We start from the raw sequence: 17987 nt of genomic DNA, 5'->3' as shown, positions 1-17987 counted from the left end.
TTTAAGATCCTTGTTCTCCTCTCTTTCTAGTTTTCAAAACATCTTTTAAATCGAATTTTCGTCGTGAAACGAGGGAGATATCACTGTTAGAAAATCGCTGTCCAGAAAGTTTCCAAAACGCGTGTTTGCTTTATTCTTCGTCGACGACGGCCTCTCGAGATAAAATCTACCATCGATTACGACCCAAGACGGTGTCAACGATACATGTAGGTTGAGGGTGCACCAAATCCCCTTCTCTTTCCTCTTTTTATTTCGTTTTCTTATGCTCTTTTATAGTTTGTTTTTTTGTTTGTTTTCGTTTTGTTTATCGATTGTTTTAAATTAACTATGAAACTAGTTAGCCCGAGTATGAGTTAAAGTACCACCATGAACACCCGCATTGACTTGAGATGGGAAAATAAACCGCTACTTCCGTCGGTCGTACACCCCCGTCTCATTTACATATCCTCGTGTTCAAGGTAGGGCATAAATAAAACGAATTGTCTAACTTTCGTTGCTTTCGACCCCCTTATTGTTTCGGCCAATTCGACATACCCTAGGACCCGTTGTATGTTAGTTTAACCTCTGATTGTTAACCTATGACATATTTAGATAACATTAATTTAATTTAATAACCTAATTAGACACGATAGGTGGCTTCGACGTAAGTTATAAAATCAATCGACGATTCGTAAATAATTGAATGCATCTCTCTTTTCACCTAATTTCTCGCTAGTATAAGAGTGCGTGATTAGCACCTTCTTATTGACACTCGATGAGTTAAATTAATTAGCGAATTTGACCTAATTAGACCCTTTAGGCCGTGTAGAATGCACCCTCATTCGACAATCAATCAACATCGTTTTTAACTCGTTTTCTAACTTGTTTCCTATCCCTTTTCGCAATCATTCGATCTAACCAATGAATCTAACTTAGGAACTAGGTTGACCTTGTTTGGGCCGTGAGTTGGCCGTGTGTCTTGCCTTTCTCGTTTCGTTTTCCGTTCCTTGTTTATCATTTGTTCTTTGTTGTTTTGTAGCTTGTAATTTATAGTTTGTTTATCGAGTTGTAATCTTTCAAGTTTGTTTTCTTTTATCGAGTCAAATGATTTCCAAAACCTTAGTCTTGTTTGGTTAGACGGTTGTTCCCCAATGCTTGTAGGAGCGTAGTAAACCGCATGTTGTTTAAAGCAACATGGCCCGGTTTATGCTAATGCATGCTTTGGTGCGTAGTCTTCCATGTCTAATTCGATGAGATTAAGCGCGAGCACGCATTACGAGGAGTGACCCAAGGCCGTGGGTCATGTGAGCCGTGGGCCACCCCTCATGTGCACGGTTTTCAAGGCCAAACGGCCGTGTGTGTTGTTGTGTATTGTTTTGTATGTAGCAATTGTATTTAGATCGAGTTGTATCTTTAATTTGTTGTTGCGTCGGCATGAAATGCCTGGTTTGTAATAGGTAGATCCCAACGGCTCCCCCATTCCCCTTCAAGCCTTGTTTGTTTCGTTTGAATGTTGCTAGCTCAATCAACCCACATGCTAAATTACAACTTTGACAAAGTTAGTTTAGTTGCATCTAAAACGACATAGAAATTGTTGTCACATGATAGGGTTAAAACAACGTTTGCATTTCATACATCGTAGTAGCTATGACCTTGTTTGAAATCCGACACTTGACTTAGTAGAGGCCGTTATTGACGGGCGGGGTTGGGTGTCCTTATGGGCTTCCCAACACGTACCCTCACCCCTTACTCAAGATCTATGGTTTGTGGATCCGTCTAAATACCATTGGATTACGAGAGTCATTCAAATCGAGTGATATAGGGTACAAGTCTTTATCTTTAATCACTCGTAGTCGATTGGCTTTATGCTTTTCGATGAAAGGTGTAAAGTTGACTTGAACGGTTCCAAGTTCCCAAAAAACTTGGTGGCGACTCTAATTTGTCTTAATTCGATTCGAAGGAACCTCGAGTCGATTATGCCTCGTGTGGATCCCGCGGACGCAGCCTCCCGAGGGCCTTGTCCACGATTTGGCGACTCCTGGGAAAAGAGGACTAGTTACACTGTGTTTCTAGGGTCTTGTCCTCCGAGGTGAAACTTGAAAAGAAAGTGTTGGAAAGTAAAACATTACTCATAGTGCTACGATTCATGCATAAACCCTTAAGGACTTGCCCGGGCCGTCCCAGCGTTTCTTCGTGATGCGTGGGGGGCGACGTCCCACTATGCCAGGAAGCTGCACATTGCTCGCTTCCACTTCGCCTCGCGTGGTTCTTGAGGGTGGGGACGATCTTCTAGGTACTTTACCTTAAGACACCTCGCTCTATTAGACCGCAAAAGGATGGAGGGCATAGACCTTCTTATAGGAGACTTGCCGAGACTTAGAGATGTCTAGGAGCATACATCCTTATAGCATGAGAATGACAATGTGCAATGTGTTTTCCCGAGTCTTGTTTTTCGAAAATTCCCATGTCCCTTTCAAAACCGAACTTTTGAACAACTTACTTTCAAAATAACATGGTTTTAAAAACGCGAATGCTGCCCAAATAGGACTAGGATTTTCGCCCAAAACAAGCTTTTATAGCTTCAGATGTTGCCCATTTCAAATCTCTTTTTCAAATCGATCATTCGTTTTCAAAATCAATCCAAAATGTTTCTCGAACCTCAACCAAGCATGAAATGCGTCGAGTCGTGTCCGGGTCATGGCCGTGTTAGGCCAGGTTTGTTTCAAGAGTCTAGAACACGACCTTGTTGGGTCACCCAAACTCACCTCTTGGGCTTTGAGTCATGTTGGTCGACCTTTTGGTCTAGAATAGTCCACAAAAACGTCCAAGCTAGGCCTTATGGACGTTTCACTCGAACCCATGGGCTATGTTAGCCCAATCACGGGTTTAGTCACACCAAGTCCAGTTTAGAATCGGGTTATGACAGTTTGAGTCATGTCGTTTTGTCGAGTCTAAAATGAACCGATGTCTAAATCAAACCGTGAGTTGAACCTTTGGTTAGTCAATCTCAAGTCGAGTCTTTGTTCAAGTCAAGTTAGGGTCGTGTCCTTAAGTGTGCAGGGGCTCTTACTTTAAATATTGACTCAGTACGGGGTTTTCTTGTAGAAAGGCCGCCCAAAACCCGACGTCAAGCAATGGAAGATGCTATCAACAAGCTCACGGAGGCCGTGAACCTCATGATGACCCGAATGGATGTGATCAAGTCTAAGTTGGTTGAAGATTCCTCTTCATCTACTCCACCTCTGACTGATTTGGAGAAACGGTTCAAGTTCATCGAGGACCGTTTGAAGCTCTCCCAAGGGAAGAATATCCACTATGAGAATGCTAGGGCCTATGCCCCGATTCAGACAAGTTGCCCACGAACATGGTACTCACTGACATCCCAAAGTTCAAGGGCACTGAAGATCCAGTCCACCATGTTAAGGCCTATAAAGGGTACTTAGCACTGAAGGGAGTACCTGCTGATATGCTCTCTGAAATTTTCGCCCAATCTCTGGGTGAACATCCAAAGGCTTGGTTCTATAATCTTGACCTCAAGAACTTCCCCACTTTCGAAGATATTACGGTGGAGTTCTGTAAGCACTATGCTGACAATGTTGAGATTCAAACCAACATAAGAACACTGGAGGTGATGATACAGAAAGAAAAAGAAGGCTTTACTGAATTCCTTGCAAGATGGCGCGCTGAAAGCGTGAAGTTAGCCAAGAAGCCTGACGAAGTTGAAATGGTAGATAAGTTCGTAAAGAATCTACGACCTATTTACCGCAATGCTCTGAAATACCAGAATTTTGGCTCTTTCAAAGAATTGATAAGAATCGGGATAAAGGTAGAAGATGATGTCATAAGGGCAGAGGCTGAAAAGCCGAAAGGGTACCAAGGGGCCTCATCGTCTAAGGCCAAGGCCCCAGCAACGACCCATATTGATGGAGCCATCAATCTCTTAGAAGGGCAATCGAAGAAGTCGCAGCGCCAAACACCTAGGGCATTCACCGATATCGGATGCACTTATACATACGCTCTCCAAAGGCTCATAGTATAGCCCAAGGAAAGCTGAAGCCTATTGGTCCGACTCCGGACCCTCCCGCTGATCAACAAGGTAAATGGTATAAACCAAATGCCTACTGTGCCTTTCATCAAGGGAAAGGCCATGATACTGAAAGGTGCTTTAGACTAAAGCACGAAATTCAAGACATGATTGAGAACGGAACGCTCCCGATCCCAACTGTTAAACCCAATAACATCACCAATCCATTTGGCGATCACGCCAACTTTGTTTCTGTCGAAGACAATGTCGATTATTCCCATCTTATCCGCCCATGTCACTTGAAAGGGGTGTTTATCGGGAAAATATTTGTGGATTGCTTTGAATTCTTGCCAAACCCAAAGAATGAAATTCAAGTCGGGAGTCTTGCTCTAGAATGTACTCCTCCCGTTAACGAAGTTAATAAAGGACAATTCGATTCACCGACCTTCATCATTGGCGTAGATCCTCAGAGGACTACCTCGGGATGGAGGCAAACCATCACAGGGATCAAGGATCAGAGCCGAGCATATAAGCTGATAGCTGAACAAGGGAAAGCTCAAAACTAGATTTGAAAATTATGAGTCGGATCTGTTTTCTTATCTTAGTCGAGTCGAGTCTAGGACTTTCTTTTCTTGAAGTTGAGTCGGTTGTCTCGCGATGACCTAGGGTGTGTCCTAGGAATCGTTCCTTTGAGTCTGTTAAGCAATTGCCTTTCCAATAAAAAGTTGCAGTTTCGTTTCCAAATATATCTTGTTTCCAATCCTCAATCATTCTGAAAGTATGATAAAATGCACAACACACTCAAAGGCATCCCTGGGGTAGAAATATGTCCCGTTTCAAAATATAAGGTACACTAGGATCCTGTGTTTGATTCCTTCACCTATTCCATGTCTGGCGGTAGAAAACCTCCATCAGAACCAATGTTTGTGACAAGCCTTTAGATGATTCTATGATGAACCCGGACTAGCTCCTGGTTTCCCTATCGATGATGGAAGGCAAGCCTTTTCCCCAACAAAATCATCCCATCTCGAAGAGAGAAGATATCCACCCGTTCTAACAAGGAATTGTTAGTTCTTATCCAAATTAGTTGGCGAAGCCCAGTTTTCAAGGTGTATCCATTTATGACTAAGGGAATGAATAGAAGATCATTTTCAAAGAGAGAAAAAAAAGATGAAAAAGAATGAAAAGATGAGGAAAAAAAGGACGAAAAAAAAGCAAAAGAAAAAAAATGAAAAAGATGAAAGAAAAAGAAAGAAAAAAAAGATGTTGAAGTTATTGCGGAATGCTTTTTGGTTGAATGTCGAAGTTACGGAAGCCAGAAGTCAAGTCAAGTACCCATAGTTGAAGTTCAATGGGCGAAGCCCAAAAGCGTAAGTAGCAACCTCTTTACCCTCTAAGTCCTTCCTGAGGCAGTTACAAGGGGATAGTCGGGAATTTTGAGAATCATTCCGCTTGTGTTGTTACACCCAACCTTTAGGATCCAGACATGGAAATTTGAGCCCACATCATTTTCCTACCCACTTGCACTCGGGTTTCATCAAACCCGAGACACCATTTCCAACCACATCAGCAGCCATAGCCCTTGGCCTTAGCACCACAAAACAAACCTTCAGAATGATGGTTAACCATTCAAACTTGATGTTACCAAGCTCCACATCCCAAAAGATCCAAGCCTTTTACACCTAACCCCAGACACGGGATTTAACGGTACCTTACAGGCTAGAATGGGATACGACATGATACCTTAGGTGAAACCTTCGAGTGTGTACACACAATCAATATGCCAAGTTTATGCACCTTGATCGAACTACGTCGGATTTGATTTCGCTCCACGCGAATACGTAGGCAGTCCTTCAGAATAAGGGATTCAATCCACTCATCAACCAAGTTGTCATCTTGTCGGTTTCTTACAGGTCTTAACCAAGTCCAAATGAAGCCACCTTTGTTTGAGTCGGTCTTAGCACTCGATGTAGGCTAGGATAAGGATATAGATTCAGATGAGTAGTGTCAAGTCTCGGAATGAGCTTTATCTAATGGTTTAGGCAAAGATGCTGAGTCACATAGATGTGGGTTTGTGTTGGGAACAGAAAATATGAAAAACCCGCTGAAAAGAAAGAAGGCGTGGAAGAAAAATAGTAAAAGCCCGCTGAAAAGAAAGAAGGCGGTGGCAAGAAATGATGAATACTCGCTGAAAAGAAAGGAGGTGAGATGAAGAGTGACAGAATGTTCCCAACAAAAGTGATGTGTGATGTCTAAGTGTTCTCATAAAATCAACCTGTGTTTAGTGTCTGGGCGAAGCCAACGTTGGTGCTCCGTGAGTTTAATCCACCTTATCAATGCCAAGTGATCTTGATTCCCATGTGCCCTCGGGAGCACGCCCATGCCATACGATACCTCCGTCCCAAGTTCGACGACCTTGTGATTCCCATTTGCCATCTTTTGGCGCTGGAATGGCCAATTTACATTTCTACCCCTAACAAGTCAATAATTGAATTAAAACCCGTGCACACTTACGGTTTTATTTTCTTTTTTTGTTTTACGGTAGCGGGCTACGCCCACGTTGTTTACCGGTCATACAGAGTGTCTGTGTCGTATTTCATGCTCACCCGTCAAGGTTCGATTTCAAAAATTTCAAAAACTTTTTGCGAATTGTGGATAGATGATCCAAGTAGTAGAATCTTTTTGGGTCGATAGCCCAATTATTCAAAATTTTCAACATGTTCAAATTTCGGGTCGATGACCCAGTCTTTCAAACTCAAATTTCGGGTTGATGACCCAACATTCCAAGTGATGTCAAATTCGAAATTCGGGTCGATGACCCAATTATTCAAAATTTTCAAATTCAATTTTCGGGTCGATGACCCAATCTTTCAAATGATCTAATTTTAGGATCGATGATCCAAATGTGCTTATGTGATGATTATTGCTAGTACGTTTTTGTGTTTCAAATGTAGCAGGATATGCTTCAACTGGGAGCTCTAAAGTCTTCGACTTTAGAGCCATTGCAAACTGGGGGCTCTGAAGCCGTTGGCTTCAGAGACCATTATCAAGATGAAAAGGATGACATCCACTCAGAATTCGATTCAATACAAGAGTAGGAAATGGAAGAATTCCGTAGCTGAAAGCAAATGATGAAAGCCTCAGTCAAAGTGGGGGCTCTGTAGATACCCGTATCCGTCGATATTGGAATTTATAGAGAACCCGACAAACACCCGATGATGATAGGACACATGTATTTATTTAGTTGTCATTGTCATTATTTGGGTTCGTTTTACGATGTAGAATGAGCGTTGTCGGCGGCAACCTCCTCGGAAAGTCCCGTCCCATTTGGGCACCTGCCAGCAGATGATAAGCTTTGGGCAAGTGTCAACAGATGATGAATTTCGGACAGGTGCCAGTAGATGATAAACTTTGGGCATGTGTCAGCAGTTGCCGAACTACGACGCGGGTTTGATTCCGTCAGAAACGGATACGTAGGCGCCTAAGGATAAGGCTCAATCCACCATATATGCAATTTATGACACAAATGTAAAGAGTCAATCCCCAACGAAGTTTCGTATGATCTCTTCTTATGGTCAAGCGAGCTTATATACGCAAGTCTAATGGACTATAAACGACCAAAGAATCCTCGGTCGAGAGGGACTGGGGTATACTTTGACTTTCGCCTTGTCCAAGCCTCAGTCAAAGTGGGGGCTCTGTAGATACCCGTATCCGTCGATATTGGAATTTATAGAGAACCCGACAAACACCCGATGATGATAGGACACATGTATTTATTTAGTTGTCATTGTCATTATTTGGGTTCGTTTTACGATGTAGAATGAGCGTTGTCGACGGAGTATTTTAATTTAAATGATATTTAAATTAAAGTCTTTTTTAAGGTGATTTCAATTTAATTTATTTTATTTTGAATTTATTTTCCCAAGTTTATTTTATTGAAAATAAAATAAATATTTGATTTGAAAAATCATTTTATGAGTATATTTGATTTGAAAAGTCATTTATTTTAATGGGTTAATTGATTTGAAAAATCGATTTTAAAAGCGAAGAAAACTCGTTTTGAACATGTTTTTTGAGCTCGATTTTAGCTCGGTTTTTGAGCCCGTTTCCTTTACGAATTGGCACGAATCTCGAGTACATTAACCAACCTAAGCCTCTACCCATCCACCCTTGTTCGAACCCCCTATCCATGGCCCAAAATTCCATCCCAAACACCTCCCCAAACAGCCCGCAACAAACGAGCAGCCCCCTGTTTTGGCAGCTCAATCTCGAGCCCAAAACCCGCTCCAAACACTACCAAGACCCGTACCCATTAACCCTAACCCATACCCTAGTATCCTACCCATATTATCCTAGCTTAATCACCAAGAAAACCCCCAAAACGAACCCTAGAAACCCCCCCAAAAGCTGCTGGACAGCAGCTATGTTCAGCAAGCCCGATTGCCTCTCCCTCTCTTTTAACCTATTTTAACTCCTTATAAATACCACCCCTTCACCATACATTCAGGCCTCTAAGTCCTCCATACATCCAACCATCACCCACAGGCTTTAAACCTCAGAAACAAACCCTAAACATCCTTCAAAAACCCTAAACAAAACCGACACACAAACTGAACTGTTTGTGTGTCCTCTTCGAAAACCCTTTCGTTCCTCCATCAAACCTTCATAAAAACTCGAGTTTCTTGTTCCTAATTAACTACATAACATCCATCTACACATTAGACAAAGAATTACGAGCCAAATTGCCCTTGAGAGTACACGAAATCCCTCGAAAAACAGAGTGAAATAACACTCTGTTTTCGCGGTTTCTTCTTGTCTGTCCAGTTCTGTTTGTGCTCGTTTTTCGTGCCCAATAACCCAAAACGAGCAGGGTTTGCTTTAAGATCCTTGTTCTCCTCTCTTTCTAGTTTCCAAAACATCTTTTAAATCGAATTTTCGTCGTGAAACGAGGGATATATCACTGTTAGAAAATCGCTGTCCAGAAAGTTTCCAAAACGCGTGTTTGCTTTATTCTTCGTCGACGACGGCCTCTCGAGATAAAATCTACCATCGATTACGACCCAAGACGGTGTCAACGATACATGTAGGTTGAGGGTGCACCAAATCCCCTTCTCTTTCCTCTTTTTATTTCGTTTTCTTATGCTCTTTTATAGTTTGTTTTTTTGTTTGTTTTCGTTTTGTTTATCGATTGTTTTAAATTAACTATGAAACTAGTTAGCCCGAGTATGAGTTAAAGTACCACCATGAACACCCGCATTGACTTGAGATGGGAAAAGAAACCGCTACTTCTGTCGGTCGTACACCCCTGTCTCATTTACATATCCTCGTGTTCAAGGTAGGGCATAAATAAAACGAATTGTCTAACTTTCGTTGCTTTCGACCCCCTTATTGTTTCGGCCAATTCGACATACCCTAGGACCCGTTGTATGTTAGTTTAACCTCTGATTGTTAACCTATGACATATTTAGATAACATTAATTTAATTTAATAACCTAATTAGACACGATAGGTGGCTTCGACGTAAGTTATAAAATCAATCGACGATTCTGTAAATAATTGAATGCATCTCTCTCTTTCACCTAATTTCTCGCTAGTATAAGAGTGCGTGATTAGCACCTTCTTATTGAAACTCGATGAGTTAAATTAATTAGCGAATTTGACCTAATTAGACCCTTTAGGCCGTGTAGAATGCACCCTCATTCGACAATCAATCAACATCGTTTTTTAACTCGTTTTCTAACTTGTTTCCTATCCCTTTTCGCAATCATTCGATCTAACCAATGAATCTAACTTAGGAACTAGGTTGACCTTGTTTGGGCCGTGAGTTGGCCGTGTGTCTTGCCTTTCTCGTTTCGTTTTCCGTTCCTTGTTTATCATTTGTTCTTTGTTTGTTTTGTAGCCTGTAATTTATAGTTTGTTTATCGAGTTGTAATCTTTCAAGTTTGTTTTCTTTTATCGAGTCAAATGATTTCTAAAAACCTTAGTCTTGTTTGGTTAGACGGTTGTTCCCCAATGCTTGTAGGAGCGTAGTAAACCGCATGTTGTTTAAAGCAACATGGCCCGGTTTATGCTAATGCATGCTTTGGTGCGTAGCCCTATGTCTAATTCGATGAGATTAAGCGCGAGCACGCATTACGAGGAGTGACCCAAGGCCGTGGGTCATGTGAGCCGTGGGCCACCCCTCATGTGCACGGTTTTCAAGGCCAAACGGCCGTGTGTGTTGTTGTGTATTGTTTTGTATGTAGCAATTGTATTTAGATCGAGTTGTATCTTTAATTTGTTGTTGCGTCGGCATGAAATGCCTGGTTTGTAATAGGTAGATCCCAACGGCTCCCCCATTCCCCTTCAAGCCTTGTTTGTTTCGTTTGAATGTTGCTAGCTCAATCAACCCACATGCTAAATTACAACTTTGACAAAGTTAGTTTAGTTGCATCTAAAACGACATAGAAATTGTTGTCACATGATAGGGTTAAAACAACGTTTGCATTTCATACATCGTAGTAGCTATGACCTTGTTTGAAATCCGACACTTGACTTAGTAGAGGCCGTTATTGACGGGCGGGGTTGGGTGTCCTTATGGGCTTCCCAACACGTACCCTCACCCCTTACTCAAGATCTATGGTTTGTGGATCCGTCTAAATACCATTGGATTACGAGAGTCATTCAAATCGAGTGATATAGGGTACAAGTCTTTATCTTTAATCACTCGTAGTCGATTGGCTTTATGCTTTTCGATGAAAGGTGTAAAGTTGACTTGAACGGTTCCAAGTTCCCAAAAAACTTGGTGGCGACTCTAATTTGTCTTAATTCGATTCGAAGGAACCTCGAGTCGATTATGCCTGGTGTGGATCCCGCGGACGCAGTTCCCGAGGGCCTTGTCCACAAAGAGGCGCAGCACCTGCTGCGTCTATTCCCAAGTGGTTTCCTCCTGCGGAAGAAAGATTTCCGTGTTTAGTTTATGGAATAACGGAATAATTTGGTTTTCCTTAATATTGTGTGTGAATATTACGGAAAATTGTATACCAAAGATTAAAAGATTTATAAAATATGGAATAGAAATATCCGGAACATTCCAGAACATTCCGACTCGGCATTTTAATGGTTGTCAGAAAATGAAGACGGTTTTAGGCCCGGACTCCAAATGTACTCTAATTACTGTCAAAACAACCGTATCAGCGCGTAGATGACAATTAAGACGTAGACATAAATGTTTGAGCGATCACTTGACGATCAACTTACGAACTGTCACAAATCGTTCTGCGTACCAAACATGCGGCCCAATCATCACCGGGTGGTTTTCGGGAGGTGCAGAAATGAGGTATCTACAGCCGTGGAAACTTTAGAGTTCCATGAGAATGAAGATGAGAACATGGAACTCTTGATTGCTTGTGAGCCAAAAGTTGATGATGAGCCACCGACTAAGTTACTTGGAGAAGAAGTGAATGCCAAAGATAAGTGTGAGGAAATGGGCAAGACTTGGGAAACCGAGTTCAATTCTAGCACCAATGCCCCTCCAAAATCAAAATCGGGAATTGAAAAGAAGAAGCCAAACAGATGGAGGAAGATATCGAAAGGAAAAAGGGTATGTGACCCTAATGTTGACAAAAAGACTAAAGAAAAGCTTGAAGAAGAAATGAACCGAAAATGGCAAGAGGTTCAACATGCCATGTGTAGGTTACATGATGTGATGCCAAGAGTGAAAGGCTCTTGTTTTGTTGGTAGTGAAAATGGTGGAAGGTTGGTGGGATCTCGGGATATTGATCCCGGTTGAATGAAGCCCTTGAATGAAGAGGTTTGGTGGAGTTACTTAAGAACCACCGCAATGTATATATTCTCTTTCTCTTTAATTAAGTTTTTACCGCATATTGCATTTAATGATATGATTCGAAAGGGGGCTAATCTAAATTAGCTATCTTTGCATTCATATAGTATAGTTGCATCGTATTTCAATATTCCATATAGATTAGACCATCCATTGCATACTTATTTGAAAATCACTAAAAAATTGAAAAATCAAAAATCAACAAAAGCATGTATTTTATTTTCGAATTTCCTCCACACATTTATTTCCATTGGAAATATGTAAATAAATAAGTATGGGGAGGAAATTCCATCATTTTAAAAATACAAAAACATGTTATTTATTTTCAAAAATTCAAAAAAATACAAAAATATGTTCTTTAATTTCGAAAAAAAAAATCAAAAACCACCAAAAATATGTTGTTTTTTTTTTCCTATTCTCTCTCTATACTTTGTTCTATTGAGGACAATGTAAATTTTAAGTGTGGAGAGGGAAATATCCACCTTGTGAATATTGTTTATATTTGTACATATACATATATACTTGTTAATTTGAAAAATTATAAAAAATGCCTAAAAATCGATAAAATTCCAAAAATTCCAAAAATATTGCATTGTTTATATATGTTTGGCTAACCTTTGGCATAAGCATTGACCATTTGAGGCAAAAAGGAGACTAGAAGACCGCTTGGTATAGACGTTCTTATCTCTTTCTCCTTTTTCCGTTCTTTCTTTATATATCTTGCATATTTGAAGGAGGATGGGAAATTTTGTGCCTTGGATGTTCCCTTGGGGAACTTTTGGATTGTTGGTGTTGATGTGTTGCTAGGATTAGTCAAACTTGTTGCACGTTTCAATTCATGTTTGTTTAATTTCCGCATGCATTGTGTCATGTATATATATATATTTGTTTGTGCTTAATTTGCGTTTGCATTGAGTTTGTGAATACATGTTTTCAAAAAATATGGTCTAGGGAGGGATTATGATACCCAATGATGATTTATGTCTTGACCGTGCCTTTCCCCTCCCCATGGCTCGCACCCGTGTCACATGGTTACCATATGGAAAAAGGGAATGTCCACCAAGTTTTGGCCGCCTTGTGAGACCGAGAGGACCGTAGGCTAGACCTAGACCTCGACCTAACTACTCAAATGTGAGGATTAGAGCCTCCTAGGGTTGCTGCATTCATACCCGACCCCCACTTAGGATTGTGAGTAGGTTTCCTCGCGAGACGTGTTATGTCTAGACGCACAAGTGTGTCATTCCGTCCTTAGGCGATGATTTGCATTTCATTTTTTGTGCACAAGTTATGAAATAAAATTTGTTTCCACATGCATATGAACCTCATATAGCCAAATTGCCTTGTTTTGTCCCTTTCATTATCTCCCTTTTTGATTCACCCCCTTTGAGCCTCAACCTATTCATTTGGCAAACTCACTAAAATAGTTACATCGCATAACCACCCTTCCTTGATTAAGAATTGGTCGGTTTTGTAGTAGTGTTGTAGGAGGTGATTTGGGTCATAGTGGTGGATAGTATACATATCCACTTGGGTCGTAAATTGGCATGCATTTGGCATTGTATATAATTAAGAGGTTTTGAAAAAGAAATGAAAAACAAAATAGAAAAGTGAAAAAGTTGTGAAAAATTCAAAAAAAGAGTTGGTTGTTTTGTATATATTTGTGTTAAAAGAAGAAAAAAGGCAAGCAACACCCCTCCTCATCATTAAACGGGGTAGAAAGAGCCGTTGCTAAATAAAGGGGCAAATTGATGTTTTTCCAAAATGAGTTGGGTTTATGCAATTTTTTCATAGTTTTGGTGATCCATTCTATGTTAGGGCATAGACGTGTCTCAAGTGTTGCAATAAGGAAAGGGATGTGATGTGTCGATAATTCTTGATTTGAACTCCACATATCCAAACGGTGCTTGCACCAATCCCGTTCCGCCCTACTCCTTAGCCCCATTACAACCCTTATTTCATGGCTTGCGCATTGTTACATTTTGCATCTCATTTGGACATAGGACTGTTTTACACATTAGATTGCGGACACGTTCTCACGAGTCGTAGTAGGAGAGTGTTTGGCTACTTTTTGTACAAAAACACCCGGTCTTTAAATGAGTGACGAGTGAAATCCGTGAGGTTGTCGATGGTCTAAGTCCCCTTAGCCATGGGTCTCTTTTAGTTGAATCTTGCGCGTGTCATGTCATTCTTAGAGGACTAGCCTTGCTTCCCCTTTTCCCCGCCTTAGAATGTGTTTCTTTGGCTTGTGTGAACATATTTGGGTTGATTGTGCCACGTTTAGGGAGTTGGCACCTTGTTGAGGTTTTGAGACGGTTTCACCTAACCTAGACCTTTGAATTTTGAAGCAAAACGGCCGCTTAAATGAGGAAAGCGGTTTGACTTTTTGATTGATGCATCTTATTATTGATTACGTGCTTAAATGTTGGATGTGTCAAAAATTTTCCGCAAGCCCCCACTTGCCTTGCATCGGAATGCATACCTCATTGTGTTTCGGGGTGAGTTGAAGGGACGGAGAAGGCCCGTTAATTGCCTTTCATCGGATATTATTAGTTTAGTTAGTTCTTTTATATTACGGGTCTTAGTTTAATTTAATGAGCTTACTCAAGGACGAGTAGGTTTAAGTGTGGGGAGATTTGATAAGTATCATTTTAGTCATATTTTACCCCGCATTTATACGTTATTCCAACTCGATTTTGTGTGCTTAAATGTCTAAAAAAGCTCATTTAATTACTAATTTATAATAATTAGTCGTATTAGTTTATAATTAATAATTAATTGTATTTATGTATAATATTAGTATTATTATTATTATATTAATTTAATGTGCAGGCGAGACGGGGAAGTGAGGCGGAAGAGCAAGACGGGATTATGAGAAGAAATGGCGGAGGTGAAAATAAGCTAAGCTTTGGAAAAATAAACTAAGTAAAGGAGCAGCTGTTAACTTCAGACGGTCTTTGCTGAGCTTTTACTACCACCTCCAGCCACCACTCACCACCACTGACCACCCTCTACTTCCAACATCACATCCCAATCACCCATGACCACCGTATGCCACCACAACAGCCACCACGAACCCTTCTTCTACCCCTAGCCACAAACATACAAATACAACCATTTCATCCACCCATCTTTCAACCACCACAACAGCCACCTCCAGCCACCGTGGGAACCACCCATCACCACCAATAACATCCTCCCACTTCCAACTTCACAATACAACCACCCATCACCACCATTGACCACCGTGGAAGCCACCACGACCTCATCTTCCACCCCCGTCCATCAACATACAAATAACAACCATAAATCAACCCATCTTCTACACCATCTTCCAACCACCATTACAGCCACCCGCAACCACCGTGGCCACCACCCATAACCACCACAGCCAACCACCATCATCACCCAACACTCAGCCACCACCGGCAGCCACAACAGTAGCAACCACGACCCACAACTCCCTCCTTAAACAAACGCGCATAAACGCCGCATGTTGTCTTTGCCGGCCAATCGGCAACCGACTCAACCCACCGGCAGGCACACACTAAATTTCTCTCCTTTTGTGAAGTTCTCGCTACCGTTCATAGCCACCGGCAGCCGGGCTACCGGCACGGAACACCCAATTCAACAATCTTGCATCAATTGTGTCTCTATACCGGTTGCCCGGCAGCCGACACACCGGCAACTCGCACACATCATCAACTCCTTCCCTTTGCTTCGACGGTCTCGCTACCAGTGCCCAGGCCGGCGTGCCGGCAGGGACCCCCCTGCTCTGTTTTTGCTCAGGTTTGACGGGTATTGTGTCGATGTGTCTGTGTATTGTGTCGTTTGTTTTTGTTATTATTATTATTATTATTATTATTATTATTATTATTAGATTATTATTATTATTATTAGTGTATTATTGTGATACTAGTATATAAGGGACACACAACCTTTCAATTAGATTAGAATTAGATTAGAATAGACATTACACTACCCATATTTTAGAATAGAAATTAGATTAGTTCATCCTCCTCTCAAATATTTGTAGAACCCTAATATTCCCTCTCTCATTTTCATTCAATGGAAAGTAATCTTTCCTTAATTATTAGTTTAATTATTCTCTAGTTTATGCTAGTTCTTCATTTTCTCAATAGTTTACATTTAGTCATTTGGGTTATATTTGGAAGACAAGAAGAAATTCATCTTCCATTATTATCCAAGTTTGTTCCTTTCCTCTTTGTTGGTACAATTCTCATCTTTTATTTACAATTAGTTCATTAGTTTACATTTATTATTCTTTACTTGTTGTTTCATTCAAAGTTTTTATCTTTATTATGTTTAGCATGTTTGTGTGTGTATTGTTCCATCTTATTGTTATATTTTCATCCTTAAACATATGTGAGTAGTCCTCATCTAGAGCTTAGGGGGATCTTGGGTAGTAAATGGGTGTGAATTTGGGTTGATAACATATTGATTTGGGTGTTTTAATGGTTGTCACTTTCTTACACATGAAGTGTGTAGAATTGCTCCTATGAAAGTTTGAGTATTTTCTCACATGTTTGGTTATCTTGGTGTCTATACTAGTGGATGAACAATCTTGGTGTGTAGACTATTGGATAATCTTTGTGTATGTGTGTGACGAGATTTGGTTAATCGCATGAAAGTGGGTTAATGAATTTCTAGATGTCCTAAGACATTAGGCATAATTCCTTGACTATTTGAATCACCTATTTCCCATATTTGCCTTGTTTCATGACCAATAACCCGAGTGAATCCGAAAACTCTAGTCTTTCTCATATTGATCAACTACATTTTCATTTAGTTTAATTTTATTCCTTAATTACATCTTAGTTTACCATTAATCAAAGCTCCTTCATTTATTAAGCTAAATTGGGACTTAAACGGACTAAGTATACACCCCCGCCATCTTTGTGTTCGACACCCTAATTATACTACTTAATTTGGGTTCTTTATAAATTGTTTTTGATTGGGAAGTGACGACAAATCCCTATATCAAAATGCCTGATCAGTCAAAAGTCAACCTAACGCAAGAACATCAGGGTAAGACTAAAGATCATCCACTTATCTCTAAACATAACTTCTGTGTTGATATTATAGGCTTGATCCAGCGACTGGATAACATAGGACCAGTAGTTAGATGGCCCAAAAAGTCAGGCAACCCGAATCCAAGTAAGGACCATACCAAGTGGTGTGAATTTAATATGGATATGGGGCATACAACGGAGGATTGCTTTAATCTTAGAAAAGAAGTGGCCTACCTGTTGAAGGAAGGGTATCTCAAAGACCTGATCAACACCAGGGGCAGAAATGAAGATTCCAGCAAAATCATTCAGGATCAGAAGCAGGAACGCAATCTCCCTCCACCACCTCCACTCTACGAAGTAAAATTCATAAATGGTGGATCAGAGATTTGTGGCCTGACCAGTTCAGCAGTAAAGAAAATATCCAGGACTCCTCAAACTAAATCACCCTGCAAGCCTGACAATATACCACCCATCACATTCAGTGAATGTGATCTAGTGGGCATCTCTGAGATTCATCATGATGGTTTGGTAATCTCCATGCAAATTAGAACTGCTAATGTAAGAGGATCTTGGTAGACAGAGGCAGCTCGGTGAACTTGATCATGCTAGATGTGCTCAAAGCCATGAAAATCAAAGAGGATCAAATCACCAAGAAGTCCAGTGTCTTGGTAGGGTTCAGTGGCGAGACAAAGAACACCTTGGGAGAAATATATCTTCCTACCTATGCTGAAGGCATTGCATCCTATGAAAGATTTGAAGTCTTAGACTGACTGGCCTCCTACAATGTCATTCTGGGCAAACCCTGAATTCACAATGTCAAGGTTGTTCCCTCAACTTATCATCAGTGTATCAAGATACCAATAGATTGTGGAGTAGCAACCATTAAATGTGAGCATAAATCAGCCTAAGAATGCTATACAGAGGTCCTAAAGCCTTCCAAGGTAGGTAAGTCCCTCGCATAGCAATTACCGTACCATGTAAGGAGCACATATGTGGCGCCACCCAAGATAGAAACAGATCAGGTAATCCTCAACCCTAAGTACCCTAACAGGTATGTTCTAGTTAGCTCTAATGCCCCTGATTCAGTCAGGCCTGAATTACTTGTGCAGAAAAAACGACGAAAATTTACACC

The sequence above is a fragment of the Silene latifolia genome, chromosome 5 (genome assembly GCF_048544455.1).
Source record: "Silene latifolia isolate original U9 population chromosome 5, ASM4854445v1, whole genome shotgun sequence".
NCBI classification, from domain to species: domain Eukaryota; kingdom Viridiplantae; phylum Streptophyta; class Magnoliopsida; order Caryophyllales; family Caryophyllaceae; genus Silene; species Silene latifolia.
This window is presented reverse-complemented; position numbering follows the sequence as displayed.